Source organism: Thamnophis elegans, chromosome Z (genome assembly GCF_009769535.1).
Source record: "Thamnophis elegans isolate rThaEle1 chromosome Z, rThaEle1.pri, whole genome shotgun sequence".
NCBI lineage: Eukaryota > Metazoa > Chordata > Lepidosauria > Squamata > Colubridae > Thamnophis > Thamnophis elegans.
The window spans coordinates 100,059,174-100,075,151 of record NC_045558.1 but is presented as its reverse complement, the minus strand read 5'-3'; the positions used below and the strand labels follow the sequence as shown (position 1 = coordinate 100,075,151).

At 40.9% G+C, this 15,978-nt stretch overlaps 1 protein-coding gene across 5 annotated transcripts in view; it reads left to right on the top strand.

The window, feature by feature from the left end:
* Positions 1–15,978, top strand: part of MLLT6 (MLLT6, PHD finger containing) — a 128,356-nt gene that overhangs the window by 22,661 nt on the left and 89,717 nt on the right. The gene's annotated exons all lie outside the window — the stretch shown is intronic.

The window sequence follows — 15,978 nt, the reverse complement described above, 5'->3', positions numbered from 1 at the left end:
GGGCTTCTGCCTGGCTGGTAGGGCCTTGCTACACCCCTCCATCTAACATCATCCAGAGGGGGTGAGCCAACAAAGGCATTGGAAAGTTCAGGAGAGCGGCGACATCTTGGGGAAGGTAAGAGTGGCTCTTCACGGCTTGGGTTTTTTTTTTTTTTTTTGCCATTGGAGATTTTTTTTCAGGTGGCTGCCATTTTGAAGAGGCTCCAGGTGCAGCAACCATTTTGTTTGGGCGCAAAACAGTGCCAGGGGCTAGGCGGAGGATCCCCAGAGGTGGCAGGGCCCAGGAGAGCTCTTCCCGCTAGTATCTTCCAGTCCAGCTGATGTGCAAGGCCCAGGCGGAACCCTCTGCGTCCTTACGGGCAGGATCGGTTTCGGAGCTTGAGGAGCAGTGCAAGCTGGTTCTCCCCACAGCAGAGCAGTTGCCACCTGCCACCACCGATTGAGCCCCGGAGAGCTAGCGACAGGCCCTTTGATCCACCCAGGCCGGCCTGCCATATAAGTATGGCAGATTCAGAGGGGTCATTGGGGAAGTGATTTTCCACTTCCCCTGTTGCAGGGCCATTGGGGATGCCACCTACCAGAAAGCAGACAGCCTAAGCTCCTCCTAAGGGCTTTCCAAGAAGGCTTCCAAGACGTCCAGAAGGCAGAAGAGAGGAGGCAGAGGGTCCTGCACCGTGAATTCACAAGGGCGCAGAAAGAGGCCAATAAATGAGGCTCACAGATCACAGTACAGGCCCAGGTCCATTCTCAGCCCACTGGAAAGGTGCCTACAACCCCTGACACTCTTTTGCCACAAGATCTGTCCCAAGTTAGTGGGGAGGAGGGTTTCTTTTTGGAAAAGGAGGAAGGGGAGGTCACCCCTGAATCTTCTCCAGGTAGCCCTTGTCAGGCTGCGGCTGCCACTCCCTCCATTGGAATCCAACCTGGGTCTCAGCCCATGATGGCGGCCATTATTTCAGAGGCCATTCACCAAGGCATAGCGGCAGGGCTGGTCAACAGGATTCCCCTCAAACCTTGGAATGCAGCAAGTCATCACGTGGCAGGAAGAAACATTCTTCCAAGAGAGCCCGGTCAGAATCAAACAAGCATCCCCCTCTAGATCCCCTAGTCAGTCCTTGACTTCTGTGGGAGTCAGAAGGATTCAGAGATGTCTGGTAATGAGGGCCTCAAGCTGGACCAGTCCGCCTTTGTGGGCCGCTTTAAACCGACTCTGTATAAGTCATTTCTCTTTAAAGCTCAAAGGATGACTTCTCTGGATGAGTCTCTGGAGCCTCCGGCCCCCACAGCAGTTCCCACGGACAATATCAACCACCCAAGGAGGTGGTGCCAGCCCCTAGGCTGCTCATAGGCGTGGTACAGCATCAGTTGGATTCCCCTGGGTCAGGCTCAGCTCTCAAGATGTTTTATGATGTCAGGCCCAACTTAAATAAGGCAGTGGAGGTCCCCTCCATTGATGCCCCGATAGTGGTCCTTTCAGCCCCATTGGCAGTCATGGATAGTCCGGTGGAGTCCTTCTATCCCGAAGACAAACAGGCAGAACAGACATTGTTTAAGGGACATCAGTTGGCGGCTGTTAAAACCTCTATGGCATCTTCCTTCTTTGGCAGGAAGTGGCTCAAGAGATTGCAGGACAGGATCCCTGCCAGCAATGCTAGGGCACACCAAGATTTTAATAAAATAAAGGCACCTATGGAGTTTGTGGCGGATGCCTCGCTTAACACGTTTAGGTTCACATCCAAGACCATGGCCGCTTCCATAGCCACTAGGAGTCTGCTTTGGCTGAGACACTTGCAAGCTGATGCCAAGCATAAGTGGAATCTTGCATCGGCTCTCTGTTCTGGTCAATACCTATTTGGATCGCCCCTGGAGCCACATTTAGTGGAGTCAAAGGATAAAAAGAAAGTCTTGCCACTGAAAGTCAACTCGTCCACAGAGGTCATTCTGATGTTGGCAGTGTCTGGATCCCTGAGATGGTGGATGTCCTTGACAGTTTCTCAGAGCTCCCTGTTCCAGGAGTCTGCCGGACCATGGACAATGGACGCCAGCCTGTCTGGCTGAGGTGCCCATTTTCAATCAGAGATTGCTCAGGGTCTCTGGTCCTAATCGGACAGTCACTACAGCATCAACTGACTGGAGCTGAAGGCCATTCATCTAGCACTCCTGCACTTCAGTCATCATCTGGAAGGTTGACATGTTCTCATTTTCACCGACAACGTGACAGCTAAATCACACATCAGTCGCCTGGGCGGCACACGGTCAAGATCCCTGATGCAAGAAGCTCGGGATGTGGGTGGAGTGCCACCTTCTCTTGGTAAAGGCCGAGAACATCTCCAGCATGGCAAACGTCAGAGCAGATTGGCTCAGCCAATCTCATGTTGACCAGGCGGAGTAGAAGCTTCATCTGAGACTGTTCTGTCAATTGATCCGTCGGTACAGGTCGCCCTCCATCGATCTCTTCACAACCAAGGAGAACAGACAGCTGAACTGGTTCCTCTTGAGATTCCCATCTCCCGGAGCGGAAGGCAGGGGAGGAGGCGGAACTGATTCTTCTCACCACATTCTGGCTGCATCGTCCCTGGTTTTGGGATCTGAGGGCACTGTCTGTGGGCCCACCTTGCCGATGTCTCTGAATTCCCTTAGCTAGGGGGTCCTCCTGCATCTGAACCCAGGTTGGCTCAAGCTGACAGCCTGGCGATTGAGTAGCACGGTTTGATCACAGTGCAGTTGTTTCCTCGGGTGGTGGACACAATTCAAGCATCTCGTTGACCATCCATGACCCGCATTTACAATACATCCTGGAAGGCATTTGTCTCATGATGCTCGGACAAGAACGTGACAGCAGCCCATGCACCATTACACCATGTACTGGACTTTCTACAGGAAGCCTTGGACAAGGGCCTTTTGCCCAACACCCTGTGACAACAGGTGGCTGCCCTCTCGACTTGCAGTGAATTTACATCTTTGTCTCAACACCCCTTGATTCGTTATTTTCTGCGGGGGGGGGAATGAATCTCCTATCTCCTATAGTATATCGATACCCAACCTGGAACCCCCCTTTGAACCGTTGAATAACACTTGTCTGCGGTATCTTTCCCTCAAAGTTTTGTTTCTGGTAGCTATAACATCTGCCAGGGGAGTTTCTGAGTTGGCGGCACTGTCTGTGCTCCAGGACTTGTGCATTTTTCATAAGGACAGAGTAGTCCTAAGATGCGATCCCTCTTTTGTGCCCAAGATCAACACACATTTCCATAGGGCCCAGGAGCTGGTTCTCCTGAATTTTTGTCTATCTCCTGCCCACGGATTTGAAAGACAGAAGCATAAACTTGACGTGAGATGGACCCTTCGAATTTATGTTCATCACACTTCCTCAATACAGCGCACTGAGGTGTTGTTCATGTCTTACCAACCGGCTTCCTTGAGACTCAAAGCAATGTCTTCTACGCTGGGTTGATGGATCAGAGCCTCCATTTCTAAGTCATACGAATTGCAACTGCAACCAGTTCCAGGTCATATCTCGGCACACTCAACAAGGAGCGCAGTGACTTCAGCTGCCTGGGCAGCATAGGCCTCCCTTGAGAAAGTTTGTAATGCGGCCACCTGGATGTTCCCGTCACCATTCATCCGCCACTACAAAATTGACACCTATGCATTGATGGATGCAGCTTTCGGCAGGCAGGTTCTGCAGTGGGTTCGTGAAGCCCAAGAACTTTCTGCCCAGTTATGGACAGTACTAACTTTGGTATGTCTCATTCCTGGCTGCTTACAATGGAGAATAGGCATTGGCTTACCCGAGACATTCATTCTCTGGGATGGTGGAGACAGCAGCTAGCTCCACCTTGGAAGAGGTCTGGTCTGAAGTAGGAAGAGTTCCTTGTGGATGCCATAGCACATCAGTCTGTGGATCTCCTTTGTCATAAAAACTGGAGGAGCCAGTAGAGGAGGCATGATATTGATATCTTCAGTCCCATTGGATGATAACAGACTTAATCCATTCCTGGCTGCTGTCTCCACCATCCCAGAGAATGAGCATATCAGGTAAGCCAACGCCTATTCTCAATCATCCAGTTCATAGTTGTCTCAAAGGTACTTTTTCAAAAGGCAACTAGATTGGTTTTTTTCTCTTGAGGAAAAAAAAGTTTCATTTCTCATTCAAGAAGTTTCATTGATTCTGGCAAGATGGTGGGGGGCAATGAAGGGATTAGTTCTGACAGGATGGAAGGAGGAGAGGTTGGAAGAATCATATTTCTTTGCAGTCCTCTGGTTGTTAGCACTTTTCCTGAGAATTTTTGGGGACACTTAGGTTTTATCTGTGCCCTGAAGGTCACCTATATTGTCACCTGTGAAAATGGCGGTGAAATTTTCTTAGAAATGCTGAAAGGATTGAGTTGTAGACAGGAGATAGGTGATGTCGTATCTCCTCCCTTCTGTTGAGAGAGGGATGCTCCATGTTAACATAGATGGTGCTCTATTACTCCTCTTTCAAACCAATAGTGTTCTCTATCCAGAATATGGACTTTGCTATTTTGTTTATTTATAACAATTGGTATAAAAATCATGCAAACAATTTATACACGACTTTAAATGCCGTTTTCTGTCTTTTACCGAACTCAAGTATTAAATATAAGCTCTTTCCAAAAGTAGCTCATAACTAACGGAGATAACATGTACTATGCACTTATTTTATCTTTTCTCGCTTAACAGAGCTTATTTGGCACAAAGAAAAAAAGGGAACTATTACAAGGTTACAAATAGAAACTGCCATTATTTGGATTTTGCCCCCTCCCTCAGATATGCACACAAATAAAATTCCATGAAATAAGCTGAATGTTTGCACAATGCAAGATTCAAAAAAAGGAAAGGAAAATACTCCAGGTGCTAGTAGTGAAAATGTGTTCAGATGTTATGAGCGAGGTTACTTTAGATAAAAAATCCTTTATCAAAGGCATTACAAAACAAACCCATGGGAACAACTTATAAATTTTAATTTACAAAAAAAAAATCAGCTAACCAATTAAAACAAGGCACTTTCCTGTTGTTACCTAACAGGAACATAAGTTTAAAATAAGTTTAGTGCATTAGGACAGAGGTTTTTAGATTTCTTCAGCAACGAAACTTATTAATTAAAAATAAATGCTGGAACCCTGATCAAGAATAGAGCTTTACTGAGATGTGTTTGAGAGGTTTTATTTATTTATTTGCCTTTAACCCCTCATGAAATTTCATCAAGTTCTTGCAGAATCCTAGTGTTCTAGTATTGAAAACGCTGCATTACAACATAGGGTTGCAGCAGTGACTTCTGGTTATCAGATTCTATATAAAACAAGCACAGATAGTCCTGTTTACTGACCACAATTGGACCAGCAACTCAGAGTCACTAAGTGAAACTGATTTGCTGATGATTTTACCTCACCTTTCCTCTGCTTTACAGATCTGTGAAGGTCACAAATGTGAAGATTGGTTGCAAAGTTACTTGTTTATCACCATTGTAACTACAAACTGTTGCTAAATGAGCGAGTCACTAAATAAGAATTACCTGTACTATAAACCACTACAGTTTGGTGTATGTGTGTGTTTGTATTCCCACTATTGTGTAAAAAAAATATATGGATTTGCCTTAATTCATTTTCTGCTTCCTTCCTTTATTTTGTGCTTTGTGCACTAAACAAACTTTACTCAGAAATACCCTATGAAATGGTTCTTTGTCCCTGTTTTCAGAAATGTTTTGCCTGTTGTTTTTTTCAGAGAAAGAGCCGGAAATGAGAGTACAGTGCATCAGCTCAGACAGTGCAGGCTATAGAGTAACTTTAATCCATTTGTGCTAAAGCCCATTGAAGCAACACACACCTTCATTTTCCAAATCAGCACAATCAATGTGTATCCTACATGCTTAGGCAATGCCAACTATTTATTAGCCATATAAAACCTTGAATTAAATTAAAATACTGTTTTGCTGGAAAAATCAACCCCCCTCCCCACTTTTGTTTTGCTGGTTAAAGCAGAGTAATATGTATAAGATAAGATAAGATACTTTATTTGTATGCCGCCCTTTTCCCTGGGTGGACTCAGGGAAAGTTTATTATTAAACTTTAATATTATTATGAAGTAATAATATGGGCCCGAATGCTTAGGGAGCTGATGCCTACTTCTGAATGTCTACAGCTGGATCCCAAATGTCAGAGATCAATATTTTTCAGATGTGATGAATCCAAAATTAGAGATTAACAGAATAATAGAGTTGGAGGGGACCTTGGAAGTCTTCTAGACCAACCCCATACTCATTCAGGAAATCCTATACCTGGGATGGCAAACCTATGGCACAGATGCCACAGGTGGCACGCGGAGCCATTTGTCAGGGCACGCATGTGCGCGCTGGCCAGCTGAGTTCAACCTTTTTTTTTCATGGATAGATATCTTTTATTACATTTTTCATTTTCCTTTATACAATCACTTAAATACTGTGCAGTTAAAAAAAAGCAATAAACAACTCATAACACTTCTATCCTACATACACCCTTCCTTCTACCCCTCCAACTTTCATTTCTCCCTTCCAACAATCCCCTCTTCTACTTCCCCTCCCCCTCAACCATTCCTTTCTCCCCTTCCCACCATCTCACCCTCCTTACATTCCCTTCTCACTCCCTCTTAATTCCCCCCTCTTCTTTCCCTCTACACCTCACTTCGGTGTATTTCTAGTATTCATTGGTCTATTTGTTTTATACTAAAACGAAAGAAAAATAAAAGGAAAAGAAAGAAGAAAAGAAAAAAAAAAGCAACAGTATCCAAGTGCATTCATTGTTCTGAAAATTGAGTCTATATTTCCACCCTCCCCCCCACCCACCCCCTGAACCCCCCTCCCTGACCCCCTTCCGACTTCCAAGATCCCATTCCCGGCATCGTTCTTTATCAAGCAAAGTCTGGAGTATATTGAAACCAAATAGATTAGAAGTTACAAAAAAAAAAAAAAAGAAGAATAAAAAGAAAAAAGGGGGGAACCCCCCCCCCAAGAAAGAGAAGTCAATAAACTCTCTAACATTAAACTCAGCTTCTCATTATTTTTAAAATCTTAAGCAATGTCTTTACCCGCTTCCGCATATAAATTTTATACCTCCCATCCTGCCTTTACCCGTGTCCACATATATATTTTATCCTCATCCATTGCTCCTCTCATATTTACTCCACCCTCGTGTAGACTCTCCAGATAATCTTTCTTAACCTTGTATTCAAATAACAATTTATACAAAAATCAGCTTACATTCTGGATCAAGGTAATCTAATTGAACTTTCACTACCCTTCCCTCTACCCCGCGACACCCGACTCCATTCATCCCAAACCACAATCCAAGAAAACTACGATCTCCGCTCTCCTCGCCCCAAAGAGTAGATCATGCGGAGTTTAAATTAAGATTCAAACAAGTCTTATATAAGTCCCATACAATATATGTCCAAAATCAGCACCGCTTCTTTCAGTCTCAATATCTCTTCATCGGTATACAGCTTTGTCATTTTATACCAGACAGGAGTCCTGAAATTTTATTCAGATTAAAAATTTAAGAAGTATTTTAAAGGCATAGCTGGATCTTTATTCTTTACTCTTCTGCCCTTCCGGAAGGGGAAAGCAACACCCTCCGCCTTGTAGCCACGTGTCCCGCTGCTTATCTTCTCCTTCTCCTTGTCTTTCTCCAAGTCCGGGTGAGTCAGGAAGTCCCGCCTTCAGAGTTTTGTAGTAAAAATCTCGGGCTTCCCAAACAGAATTGAGACGATATTTTTGGTTCTCAAATGTGACTGTGATACCAGATGGCACTTCCCATTTATATTGTATCTGAGAATCTCTGAGTTTTTCAGTTAAGAAAGTGTAGTCTCTCCTTGCTCTTAATATTTGAGATGGTATTTCTTTAAAAACAATCAAGTCCTGTCCATCGATTCGCAGCCTGTTATTGTAGAACTTCTGTATGAGCCAAGGTGGCGCAGTGGTTAAATGCAGCACTGCAGGCTACTGCTAGATCAGCAATTCAGCGGTTCAAATCTCACCGGCTCAGGGTTGACTCAGCCTTCCATCCTTCCGAGGTGGGTAAAATGAGGACCCAGATTGTTGGGGGCAATATGCTGACTCTCTGTAAACCGCTTAGAGAGGCCTGAAAGGCCTATGAAGCGGTATATAAGTCTACTGCTATTGCTATTGCTATTGTATTACCGCATTTCTGGATTCTCTTGTGGTGAAATATATAATTATGTCCCTCGGAAGCTGTCGTTGTTTTGCTACACACAAGTTCTGGCGATAAATTTTTTGAATCTGCCAATCAAAGTTAAATCCTGGACTTCCCACCGAACGTCTGAAAGCCTCAAAAAAGGTCTGTTTCAAATTCTCCTGTTCCTTTTCACGCAATCCTCTGACTCTTATTGCAAACGCAGTCTTATTGTAATTTATCATAACGAGTTGTTTTTGAGCATTTTCAACTTCCTGTTGTAACGTTTGAATTTTAGATGTCAAATTAGAATTAGCTTTTTCCAAAAGTTCCAATTTGTCCTCCATTTCAGCAACATAGTCTGTCATAACAGTCATAACTCCGATCATATCTTCCCTTGTTTGAGCAATCTTAGCATCCAGTTTATCATATAAGTCCGATAAAAGTTGTTTAATTTCCTGTCTGAACTCTTTAAGGGTTTCAAAAAGAAATTCTTGCGTTAAGAAATCTCCAGTAGAGGGCGTGGGAGGCAAGGGCAGCGATTTTGTAACAATTTCTTGAGATGTATTATTAAGGAAACTCTTAGACTGCTTCGATTTGGGAGCCATTATAAAAAAAACGCACAAACAAACAAGCAAGCAAACAAAGTCTCTGCTCCCCTCGGTTTTAAATGGGATACTATTTATAGACTTTTAACAGTTAATAAGGAGAAGTCTTCAGGAGAATAGAGCTGATTGAGTGCGTCATATATCAAACGCAGAAACTATAAAATCGCCATCTTGTAACGCAGCTGGATAAGAAAGCCTTTTACAAAATTGAAGCTGGTATTTTGAATAGTAATAAAAAAAAATTCTCAGGAATGGTCCCTTCTCGAATTAATCTTAAATAGCTTAACTTTGTCCTGAGGGGAGAGCAACCTGCCTAGGGCTGAAAAGAATCAGCCGAGAAGAACTGGCTGGAGTAAAAAAAAAAAAAAAAAGCTCAGCTATTGTTGAACTTCTTCTCCGTTCACAGCGAAAAAAAGGGCTGTGAATTACAAAGAGATCCTAACGACTGAGCTACTCCCTGCCCCTTTCTTCCAGAAAGGGGAGATATCTATAGATCTTTTTAGATATACAGACCAGAACTCTGAGGGGAGCTCCATTGAGCTCCCGACGGCGACAGGCTCCTCCCCCGGAAGTCCGAGTTCAACCTTTTTTAAAGCCATTTTTCGCCCTCCCCAGGCTCTACAGGCTTCATAGGAGCCTGGAAGGACGAAAAGAGCTCCCCCACTGGAGGCTCTCCGGAGGCTTCAGGAGCTTCCCTGAAGCCTCTGGAGCGCAAAAAAAAAAAAAAGTCCTATGGGCAAATCAGAAGTTCGGGAACAGACTTCCAGTTTGCTCATAGGGTCGGTTTAAGCCCTCTTGAGACTTCAGGGATCTTTAGGAGACTTCCCTGAAGCCTCCAGAGGACTAAAAATGCCCTACAAGCAAACCGGAATATCACAACAACAGCACTGAGATTTGGGAAAAAGACAATTGTAAACCCAGCGACAAATCCAGCGACAAAGGTATTGATTACTTCTCCAGCATCCCAAAGGTCAACAGAAGAAAAACCAAATTCTGGATCGAATATCGAAAATGTGCAGACAGCACTGCTAACTATCCAAGAAACTATGATTAAACTTCAAGAGGCAGTAGCTAAAAACCACAGTGAATTGAAAATGGATATGAATGAAATGAAAATAGAGATGAGTGAAATGAAAAATGAAGTTAAAAACGACATACAGAAATTAGATGACAAAATGGGAATTATACAACAAACACTGGAAAAAAATGAACAATCAATAAAAGCAGTAGAAAAAAGAACAGAAAAAGAGAGAAGAAACTAGACTTAGTTGAACAGCAGATGAAAACATCAAGCAAAAACTTAGAAGACTCATCCACCTGGAAATGCAGTGCTGCATTTTACCTTCGATTCTAGAATGTAACAGAGACAAAAGAGGAAGATTTACCAATGATAATGTCGGGATTAATAGCAGAGATGTTAAAAAGAGACAGACATGAGATTATAAATGAGTTGGACGATATATACAGGGTAAGCACCAATTATGCCAGAAAACACTGATTGCCCAGAGAAGTACACATCAGATTCGTGAGGAAAAAAGTAAGAGATATAATTTATAAAATAACAAGAGATGAGCCAATGATGTACAAAGAGAAAGAGATAACAAACCCCGAAACAAATCCCGCGAAGAGTGAGGGAGCAAATGAGAGAATATCGATTCCTGGTGACACAACTGATTAAACAAGATATACTATTTAGGTTGTTGGTACCTGAAGGGATGCTGGTAACCTGGCAGGAGAAAAGGATTAAAGTTAACAATCTGGAGAAGGCACAGGATTTATATGAGCAACTAGTAGGCCCGGAAGAGGAACAAAGCGGTAAAGAGGAGATGGAATATAGAAGTGAGGAAGAACGACTACAGAGAATAACGGAAGAACAGGGAGAAAGTAGTAGGGAGGAGGAAGAACAACAGAAAAAGGAGGAAGTGAGACCAAAAACAAGGAGCCAAGAAAGAAACTAGAGTTAATAAAAAACAAAGACAGGTAGAGAATTAGGAGGATGGAAGAAGAAATTCAATTATTGTCAGTAAATATTAATGGTTTAAATTCGCCAACAAAAAGAAAGCGTATCTGAGCAAAATTAACAAAACAAAAGGCAGATATAATATGCTTACAGGAAACACATGTTGAAAAACAAGATATAAAATACCTGGAATGTCCTAAATTAGGAAAATTATATCCAGCATCAGCAGAAGAAAAGAGAAAAGGGATAGCGATATATGTTAAAGATGGGATAAAGACACATTTAATTTATGCAGACCCAAAGGAAAGAATATTAATGATAGACATATGGATAAATCAAAAATCAATACTACTGGTAGCAATATACGCCCCAAACGAAAATCAGAAGGACTTTTATAAAAAAATTACATGAAAAAATTAGAGAAATTGGAGTGAGGAATATCTGCATAATAGGAGACTATAATGCCATAGTAGACAGTAAAAAAGATTATGTAAGTGACAAAAGAACTAAAAATAAAAAAAAGTATTACCAACAACCTGTTTTGAGATGATGGAGGAGCTAAACTTGATAGATATTTGGAGAAAAATGGAACACACAAAAAAATTACTTTTTATTCCAACCCACACCAATCTTGGTCACGGATTGATATGGCATGGATGAATGGGGAAATTGGGGCAGAAATACATACAATTGAAATATTAACAAATACTTGGGCAGATCACAACCCCATTAAAATAATCTGGAAAGGGGGAAGAAAACTAGGCGAAGATGGATGTTAAATCTGCAAATATTAAAAGAAAAAGAATTTATTCAAAAATGTAGAAACAAATTGGAGTTATTCCTTGAGGAAAACACAAAAGAACAGACATCTATACAAAATTTATGGGACACCATGAAAGCTTATTCCTGTGGAATTATTATAGCGTATTCAGCAAAAAGAAACAAAGAAAAATGGGCAGAACAGAAGATATTAGAGGAGGAAATTAAAAATTTAGAAATAGAATTACAAAATAGACCTCAAAGTGACAAAATTAGAAAGGATTGGATGTTAGCAAAACATAAATTAAATATATTGGACCAGGAAGAAATGGTAAAGGGCCTAAAACTTCTTTGAGCAAGCAAATAAACCGGAGAGGTGGCTGTCATATAGATTGAGAAAAGAAAGAGAAAAAAGATTAATATATCAACTTCAAGAGGAAACTGGTGAACTACAACATACAATAGAAGGGAAGAAAAAGATTGCATACAAGTACTTTGAGAATCTGTATAAAGAGGAACAAGTAGATGGAGAAATGGAGAAGAAACTCCGACAATAATAGAAGATATGAAAGAAATGTTGTCAAAAAAATAACAAAACTAGAATTGAAGTGGCGATTCAGAAACAGAAAAATAATAAAACGCTAGGCCCAGATGGATTCCCAGCAGAATGATACAAAATAATAGATGAATTGAACGAATTGATAGAACCCTTGATGTTGGAGATGTACAGTGGGGCAAAAAAGTATTTAGTCAGCCACCAATTGTGCAAGTTCTCCCACTTAAAAAGATGAGAGTGGCCTGTAATTGATATCATAGGTAGACCTCAACTATGAGAGACAAAGTGAAAAAGCAAATCCAGACAATCACATTGTCTGATTTAGAAAGAATTTTTTTGCACATTATCAGCCTCATCTTTTTAAGTGGGAGAACTTGCACAATTGGTGGCTGACTACATACTTTTTTGCCCCTCTGGATAATGAGGCAAAAATACCAGATTCATGGAGGGAAACACATATTACATTAATATTTAAAGAAGGTGCAGATAAAAAAAAAACAGATTCAAAACTATAGGCCAATCTCAGTGTTAAATGCTGACTATAAAATATTCACAACAATAATAGCGGAGAGATTGAAAAAACTATTAAATGACTATATACATCCAGACCAAAATGGATTTCTCCCAACAAGACAAATCAGGAATAACACTAGAATAATAGCAAATATTTTAGAGTACTATGAGTCGCATCCAGAGAAACAAGTGGCACGTCTTTCTGAATGCACAGAAGGCATTTGGCAATTTAAATTGGGAATTCATGATACAACAAATTAAGAATATGAAATTAAGGGACCAATTTGAAAGATTAATAGAAACGATATACTCCACCCAAAGGGCAAATATATTATTAAATGGGGAAAGTACAGAGACCTTTAAAATAATGAAAGGAGTAAGACAGGGTTGCCCACTATCACCTCTGCTCTTTATCCTGACGCTTGAAAGTCTTTTAATAAGAATTAGACAAAATTCAGAGATAAGAGGAACTAAAATTAAAAAAGAGGAGTATAAAATTCAGGCCTTTGCAGATGATTTGGTATTCATTATAGAAGACCCACTAGAAACAGGAAATAGCTTAATGTGAGAACTAGGAAACTATGGAGATGTAGCAGGGTTAAAGATTAATAGAGAAAAGACTAAAATGATAACTAAAAATTTGAAGGAAGAACAAAATTAAGAATTAAAAAGAAAAATAGGACTTCAAGTGACAAAGAAAGTTAAATATCTTGGAATATGGCTAACTGCAAAGTGCTCAACTATAAAAGAAAATAATTATACAAAATTAATGCAACAAATAAAAAAAGATCTAGAATTATGGGGGAAACTACAACTAACATTATTAGGGAAAAGAGCAGCGATAAAAATGAATGTACTATCCAGACTATTATACCTATTTCAAACAATCCCCATAAAATTAGGAAACATTTTTTTTACTGAATTGAATAAGATGATATTAAAATTTATATGGCAAGGGAAGAAAGCCAGAAAGCCAGGATAAAGTTGAAAGCTCTACAGGATAACAGAAGCGGAGGTGATATGGGACTCCCTGACTGGGAGCTTTATTACAAAGCAGCAGCACTAACATGGATCAGGGATTGGATCAATTTAAAAAAATAAAAGAATACTAACATTAGAGGGCCACGATTTGCAAACGGGGTGGCATTTTTTCCTATGGGAAGAGGGTAAAAAGAAACAAAAATACTTTCACAGACACTATATTAGAGATGCACTGATACAGGTGCATCTGGAATAAAATTAGAGAAAAACATTACATGAAAATACCGACATGGCTTTCCACTATGGAAGCCATGACACATCCCAATACACTAGATCTATCGAAAATGGTTAGATATAGTGAAATTTTAGACAGCCAAGGGAATTTGAAAACAAATCCAGAATTAAAGGAGTAAAATATAAATATAGATTGGTGGCCATATCTCCAACTACAATCGAGATACAAAAAAGATGTAAAAGAATATGGAATATATACAGAATTACAACAAATAGATAAAATTTTAATTGGCCCAGAAAACAAATTCATAACAAAAATTTACAAATATTTATTAGAAGTAACATTAGAAGAAGAAAAAGTTAAAGGTTGCATGATAGCGTCGGCCAAAAACTATGGTTACAACATCGATCTATTGGATTGGGAAAAAATTTGGAACACAAATTATAAACTAACATGTTCAGCGGCACTTAAAGAAAATATATGCAAAATGTTTTATCATTGGCATTTACCACTAACCAAGATTGGCTAAAATGTACCCAAACATGAAGCCGACCTGCTGGAAGTGTAAAAAAGTACAAGGGACTTTTTATCACATATGGTGGACCTACTTGGAAACACAAAAATATTGGACAAAAGTTTGGAAATGGGTGCAAGAAATTACAGGAGAACAGATAAAATACAAACCTGAAACCTTTCTGGTGGGAATAATCAAAGGGAAATATACAAAGAAAATTAAGTACATATTAATTAACACATCTGCTAACTACAACTAGAAAAGCATTTGCCCAATGCTGGAAACAAAATAATACCCCCCTCAGACGAATTAGTGATAAAAAAAACTTTGGATTGTGCAGAGATGGATAAATTAACACTGAAATTAAAAGATAAAGAAGAGTCGGAATATTATGAAATTTGGAACAATTGGTACAAATGGCTACAAAACAAGAATAAAATTAATTAAGCCAAAAAACAAGATTTATAAATATATATAGAACTGTGTATAAAGGTGTGTAAATATAGAAGCGAAATATTACATATATGTACAGGTATGAGGACATAACAATGTTGATATAATGACTGTAAGATGTTGTAGAAGGGAAAAATAATTTTAAAAAATCTGCTAAAAAAAGAGATTAACAGAATAATAGAGTTGGAGGGGACCTTGGAAGTCTTCAAGACCAACCCCATACTCAAGCAGGAAATCCTATACCCGGGATGGCAAACCTATGGCACACATGCCACAGATGGCACACGGAGCCATTTATCAAGGCACGCATGTGTGTGCTGGCCAGCTGAGTTCAGTTGGCCTTTTTTAAAGCCATTTTTCGCTCTCCCAGGCTCTAGAGCCTTCAAAAGAGCCTGGGAGGGCAAAAAGAGCCTCTCCCGCTGGAGGCCCTCTGGAAGCTTCAGGAGCTTCCCTGAAGCCTCTGGAGCGCAAAAAAAAACCGGTCCTATGGGCAAACCAGAAGTTTGGGAACAGACTTCCAGTTTGCTCATGGGGTCGGTTTAAGCCCTCTGGAGGCTTCAGGGACTTTTAGGAGGCTTCCCTGAAGCCTCCAGAGGACTAAAAACGCCCTACAAGCAAACTGGAAGTCACTTCTGGTTTGCTTGTAGGGTCGTTTTTAGTCCTCCAGAGGTTTCAGGGAAGCCTCCTGAAGGTCCCTGAAGCCTCCAGCGGGGGGAGGCTGTTTTCACTCTCCACAGGCTCCTGTAAAGCCTCTGGAGCCTGGGGAGGGCAAAAAAAGCATGCAAAAAATGGGGGTCGCGCCTCTCATGCATGCATGCACACTGGAGGGGGTTACACATTGCATTATGGGTGCGGCGTGCCCATGCACGATCCGCCTGGGCTCTCTTCCTTATGGCATGTGAGCCAAAAAAGGTTCGCCATCACTGCCCTATACCATTTCAGATAAATAGTTGCCCAGTCTTTTCAGAAAAACCTCCAGTGTTGAAGTAATCACAATCTTTTGAGACAAATCATTGCACTGATTAATTATTCTAACTGTCAGATAATTTCTCCTTTGTTCTAGGTTAGTTCTGTCCTTGATAAATTTCTATCCATCCCTTCTTGTTCTGCCTTCAGGAGCTTTGGAGAATAAGTTGACCTCCTCTTCTTTTTGGCAAAGCCTCAAATATTGGAATACTGCTATTGTGTCACTCCTAGTACTTCTTTTTATTAGACT